The following is a 6,428-nucleotide window of genomic DNA, read 5'->3' as shown; positions in this document are numbered from 1 at the left end:
CATATAACATTTAGATATAACATTTAGGATTTATATTTATATTTAGCATGTAGCTGTAACAATTACATTTAACTAGCTAAATGTTGTAAAAGGTGACATCAGAAAATCCACACTACATTTTTAAACAGTGTTTGAAGCTAAATGTGACAAAATTTAGGCATGAATTTTGAGCACAAGCTCGTTTACAAACGGCGCCCCATAAAAAAGTAGCCTATATTAAGTGAAATACTTTGCAGTATGATCCCCTTCTTTTCATTAGGTGTGTGAGGGACCAAACTTAAACCAGGACAAAAGGTGTTCAAAAATAGAATAAGTTTTAATTTAATAAAGTCAGAAAAACATAGTCAGAAAAACATAGGTCAAACTCCAATACAACATAAATCAAATAATAGATTAGATTTGGTCCCAACTCAACTGAACAGCAACTAAATTCAAACAAAACTGACCTGTCGACAAAAAACAAAGGCTGCTTAAATAGGGGTGGAGTAACCCAAACTCAACACACAAGGGAGGTACAATATAACAAAGGAACAAAAAAATACACAATTAACTACAACAACATGTAAAACAAATACAACTATATTTAACTTAGCACAAATAATAAGTGAATGGTAATGTGCCTTACAACAAATAAATAACTAAGATCAACTTTAACAAATAAAGTACCCGCCCCTGGCCAAAAAAAAAAAAAAAATCTTTTGGGGACAACTGGTATGTTCATGGTTTCAACACCACTAGCTGGTCTGAGTTTGCAGAAGGAAAAAGACAAATGTCAGGAAGCCATTTAGACAAAGACTCAAAGAAATGAATCATTGACTTAACATATTTTTTTTCTTTTCAACAGATTCCACATAATTGTATTTTGTTAGTTGAAAGCAAAAAAGATACAGTAATCTGACTTTATGACCTTATGTTTAACTAAGATAAAAATTAATGATTTAACCTAACTACTTCAAATCACTTCAGATTGACAAAAGAGAAGTTAGTTGAACTAACTATACTTTTTTGTGTTAGTTTGACAAAGCAAACATTCTTTCAGTGAACTTATTTTGCTTTTCTTCACTCAACATAAACAAATTATGGTACTTTAACAACTGAAATTTCCTAAAGTTTTTTTAATTCAACTATTTTTTTTCTAGTTCAGTTAACTAAATCCAAGTTTGTCAACAGTTTTCATACAAATTAATTAAGTAGGTCTAATGTAATCTTGTTATCTTCTTTATTTAACACCAGAGATCTTAAACATATCATTCTTTTAACCAAGTTAACAGTCACAAAAACATCAACTGACAAACAATAACAAATTGTTTGCTGTCACTATTCACTCCTCCTCAGTCACTCATTTGTGTACCTGCCACGCCCACCTACACCTGCCCCGAGCTCTAGTAATCATTCCATCTGTGCCCACTTTCCTAATCACCTCCCGTGTTTTAAAAACCCGGTCATCTCTTCTACTCTCCGCTGGTTCACTGTTTGTTTGTTCTCTGCTGGTTGTTCGTGCCTCGTCGCCCCATGCTGTGTCTGGTTCTCATCTTGTCTCAGGTCTGCTCGTGTTTGTTCAAGTTTGTTAGTGTTGTTGTATTTAGTTTATGTTTTGCTGCCACGTCAGGCTTTTGTTTTTGTTTATCTTTATATCATGAGTGTGCACTCTGGGTTCGCCTCTTTCACCCCAAATCATGACACATTAAGCCTTAGCAAGGTCAAAGGAATACAATCTCAATGGACAATTCACAGTATAAACCTCAGTCAAATAGTAATGTAGAACATAGTGTCATAACAGTCTGAGGATTCACACTCACAACTTGGAAATGGCTAGCTTTAATCTATCTAAATTATTACTGAAACGGTCACCTGCCTTTTTATGGCATGTATAATGAGGGATCATTCTTGCTTTTATTCATGCCCTCTCATTTAAAGTGTTCCCAGCTGCATTTCTTTTGTATTCAAAATAGTAAACATTAGTGCTACACTGAAGCTTAAACTACATATCTGTCTATTCCACCTTCAATACAACATTCAAATAATCACAGCAAACTAATCTCTAGATGTTTTTGTTTGTTTGTTTTGGTATTGTAAAGTCAAGCAGTTTTCTGTAATTACTTTTACTAGTGCAACTACACTGCAAAAACACAATCTTACCAAATATTTGTGGTCTAGTTTCTAGTGCAAATATCTTAGTCCGCTTGAAATGATACAAAACTAATTTACAAGTAACTTTTCAGCAGATGTCGTCTCCAGGGCACTTTCCGTCAGCGGGAACTGAGTTGAACCTTCGGCCGGTTCCAGTGGTCCAAACAGTCGGCAGCTTGTCTTTGGCAGGTAGGTGAACGAGCCTGGGATGGCCCTTCGAAGCTGGTTTGATGGTTAGGCTGGGGTGAAGAGTCAATCTCACAAAGACGACACAGTGGACTTTAATAAAGGCTCGGACTGTTACTTATTTAACTGACTTCCTAAATTAATGTCAATGTCAACCGCCGAAATAAACTGAAAAACTTCTTAACAACAAAAATTTGGTTCAAAACGAAAATGTGGTGAAGTCAGCAACGCGGAAAAACAAAACAAACTCGAAAATAAAACAAAAGCGAAGTGGAGAGAAGAGAGGAAAAATCTAAAAAAAAGATGAGACGAGAGAGCAAGCAGAGGAGCTGCGCTAGACTTTTTAAACAAAGCTGGGGGTTGGGCTTTGTATGCCGATAATCCAATCAGAGCCGTGGTTCTCAAAAGAAGGCGGGCGTTTTGTGGTCATTTAGCCAATGAGCAGTAACTCTTCGGAGGGGGAGTTCTGACATTTATGCACAAACGAGAGAGGAGAAAACTAAATTTGATTAGATCTTTGCATTCCTTTTCTGCCTCAAAATCAAATGTAATTAGCAAGAGGGGAAGCAGACTTGATCAGTGATTAAACTAAGTCTTCTCACATGAAGTTGATCCTTTAGAACTCAATGAATCGTTTGTGCATTTGACATAGCTTCTTCTTCCATATTTGGTGAACTCTGCAACATCTCTGCTCTCTCCTCCACATTCCCCCCTTTTTTCAAAATATTGAAAACTAATACATACTAAATGAGGATTTGTGGTGTTATACGAATATTAATGTGATTACTTAAAATGAGTTAAATATCAAACACAAACATGGTGTGACAACACACAACTAAGAAGCTATAACTAACCTGTAACTAAGCAACAATTGATGTGTAATACATAGGACGTAAAAAGCAACATAATGCAAATAAAATATAAAGAAGCGTGATATAAAACAAAAATGAAAACCATGAAGTTAAACAAAATATACATGCAAATTCAAACTGAATAAAGTATATTCCTTTAGAATGTGAGTGTGCATGTATTTCCACAGACATTTATGAACTCTGTTATCGAGTCCACGACCTCACAGGTCCAGGCGGTCCACGTGTCAGTCCTTCTCATGATTGTCAGCTATGGTTATCCACCTATACACGGTCCCCAGAATCCATTTCCTCAGAATCAGGACAACACAACACAAAAATCACAATTAGTATTATTATTAAGTTATTCCAATTTTAACAGCCAAAGCTCCTCATTCTCTTAAAATTTCCTCTAAACCTTTCCACGACCAGGTGCTCCTTCCTGCATTATTCTTAGCTGTTTTTAGATTACTTAGTTTAATCATTACAGTACATTTTGCAAACATATGACAGACTTCTTCCATACTTCACTAAAGTCCAATCAAAAGCTTGTCTGTTCTGTCTTACCATCCTACTTGTTTCATAAAGTTGATCTCCTAGAGCCGTAAATCCCTCAACTGTGAAATTTATCAGTCTATGTTGGTTATAATAAATATAATTTATCCACTTAACATCAGGTTATTTTGTAATCCAGGGTAAAATAGACTCAAATCCTAAAACTCAATAAACTCAAATTATGCTGTGTTTTGAATTTGTCTGGAATTCCTGTCGGTTGACCTATAAAATTTAAATAAACACCCTTATCGAGTTCATAATCGTCTAAGCTTCTCTAAAACTTAGTCCCATTTTTATCTATTCCAACCAGATCTTTCCACTCCTTCATACACTAATACTGTGAGCATTTTATGCAAAAGATTTTTGTTTGATGTGAGGTATCAGGGAATATGTGGTCAATCTTGTAGTCTCTTAATGAAATCTATAGCACATATTGAATTAAATTACTTGAAACTGGCTTGACCTAGTTACACTTCTTGAGCCTGGTTTGGTCCCGTTTGGCCTTCATTGTCTTGATGCGTTGAGTAAAGCTCTTCTGGGCTACCATGACAATCATAGCATGCGAGTTGCACCAATAAGTCATGTGGTCGACATGTTCATAGGCACACATTAATAATGTTCTAAACATCCATATCGATCTGGAGCTAATTCTGCCACGTCACATGCTTCACAAATTCATATTCGTTAACCAATGTGCATTGGTGGTACACATTGTTGTAATTCTAATTACATGTGAAGTAATCACCTGTGTTGTAGTTTTAAGAAGTTCTATTTCTGAAACATCACCAATGTAATAATTCATGATGGAGATGTATTCTCTGAAATCATATGTGCAGGCGTTGTTTTAAATGTTGTGCCAATGTTGGTGACTGATGTAAAAAATTTAGATATTATTAACAGAGTAGGTGTCTCTTCTGTGGCTGTGGGCGTAAACTTAGGTGTGGTAGTTACTGTAGGCGTGGTTAGCTGAGTACATGTCTTTGTGGCCATATATCTATCCTAATATTCCCCCTATTATTTCAAGCTACCATTTTTATCTGCTTAACATCACCTTCTCCCCAAACAGGAGTTATGTTTGGATTTCTCATCATCATGGTGAATTTATGAATTCTCCTTACTCCAATGAGTTTCAAAAGCATCATTGCATGTGTTTATAAGACTTGAGCACTAATCTACACCATAAGTTGTGCTGTGCCTATGAACATGTAGACCACATGATTTTATTGGTGCAACTCACATGCATTTCATATTCTGTCCCTAAACCTTTGTAGAACTCTGTGTTTGTTACATCAGCTGTCCACTTAGAATGTGGATAAACTCATCTCTTTTTGACCTACTTGTATATCTGCAGGCAAGAACACTGGTGTGTACAGGTCCAAATTATTATGTGCTGTGTTGTACTCATCTGTTCTGAGGAAGATGGATCCCCCCTTTGGGACTTTCGTCATGTCTCCTCTGCTGAATCCCCGTACGGGCCACCAAATTGTGGGATCTAAAGGCAGTTCTTACACCGAAATAAATGAGTGCCACTATCTCTCTCCTCAGGGCCAGAAAACGGGGGACTCTTTAATTGTCACATCTCATTGTCATCACAAAATCTACAAGAATCCCGAAGTATCTTTGAAACTGGGCGTATTTAAACAGATGAAATGCACTGGTGTCTATTACATACTTCTGACCAGTTCGTGATTGGTCAGAAGTTTACACAACTCCTACGACACTTACAGGAAACCAGCCAGAACAACTGGCTGAGTCTGGTTCCAGGATATGTCTCGTTATCACAACCCCTGTTCTCTGAAGTTCTGGCAAAAACAACCGGACACTCTTTTGACATTTGACATAGCACTCTTTTGTGCATTTGACATAGCTTCTTCTTCCATATTTGGTGAACTCTGCAACATCTCTGCATTCTCTGCACTCTCCTCCACAGTTTTACTTGCACATATACCATATCATGGTCAAATAACGTTAATAATGTTTTCATATGACATCTGATATGCAAATGAATGAAAGCAAAACAGAAAACATATAGACATATAAAAACATTAAGGATGAAACGTGTGACTTGTATTTTTTTAAAATAAGAACCTGTGGTTGCTCTTGCAACTAGAAAGGAGAAAAAACAATGTTAGCACAATATCACATTTTAACATGAGGGTTGCAGTCCATAAACTTATTCTGAACAGATTAGAAAGTCCACATTTGATAATATAGTCCAAACTATACTAAAATGGACCCAGGGTGCTGTGGTCTGGTTTATGTTAACCAGATCACTTTTGCAGGTTAGTTCTCAGGATGTAAATTTCTTCCAAAGTAGTACAATTGACACCTCAAAATTCATCAATGGAGCCAATAAGTCTGAGAAGTGTCATGATGAGGAGTGATGAAAGCAAACCCAGAGCGCAGACTCATATTAATAAACAATAATTTATTAAAGAATGAAACACAAAACAAAAGCTGACGTGGCAGCAAAAACAAAATAAAGAACAAACTAAAACTAACATAAATAGAAACTGGGACAAGCAGGACGGAAAACGAACAACCAGAAACGAGCTACAAATCAGAGACAAACCTTAGACAATGGACCAGCGAGGTATGGAGAGAAATGACCGGGTTTTAAAGACTGGGGATAACGAGGTGAGTGGGAACAGGTGGACTGATTGCTGAGTAGGGACAGGTGAAGATGGGCGTGTCTGACAGAGAAGTTAA

This window comes from Kryptolebias marmoratus, linkage group LG22 (genome assembly GCF_001649575.2).
Source record: "Kryptolebias marmoratus isolate JLee-2015 linkage group LG22, ASM164957v2, whole genome shotgun sequence".
NCBI lineage: Eukaryota > Metazoa > Chordata > Actinopteri > Cyprinodontiformes > Rivulidae > Kryptolebias > Kryptolebias marmoratus.
The sequence above is the reverse complement of the archived record's forward strand: the minus strand, read 5'-3'. Positions refer to the sequence as shown.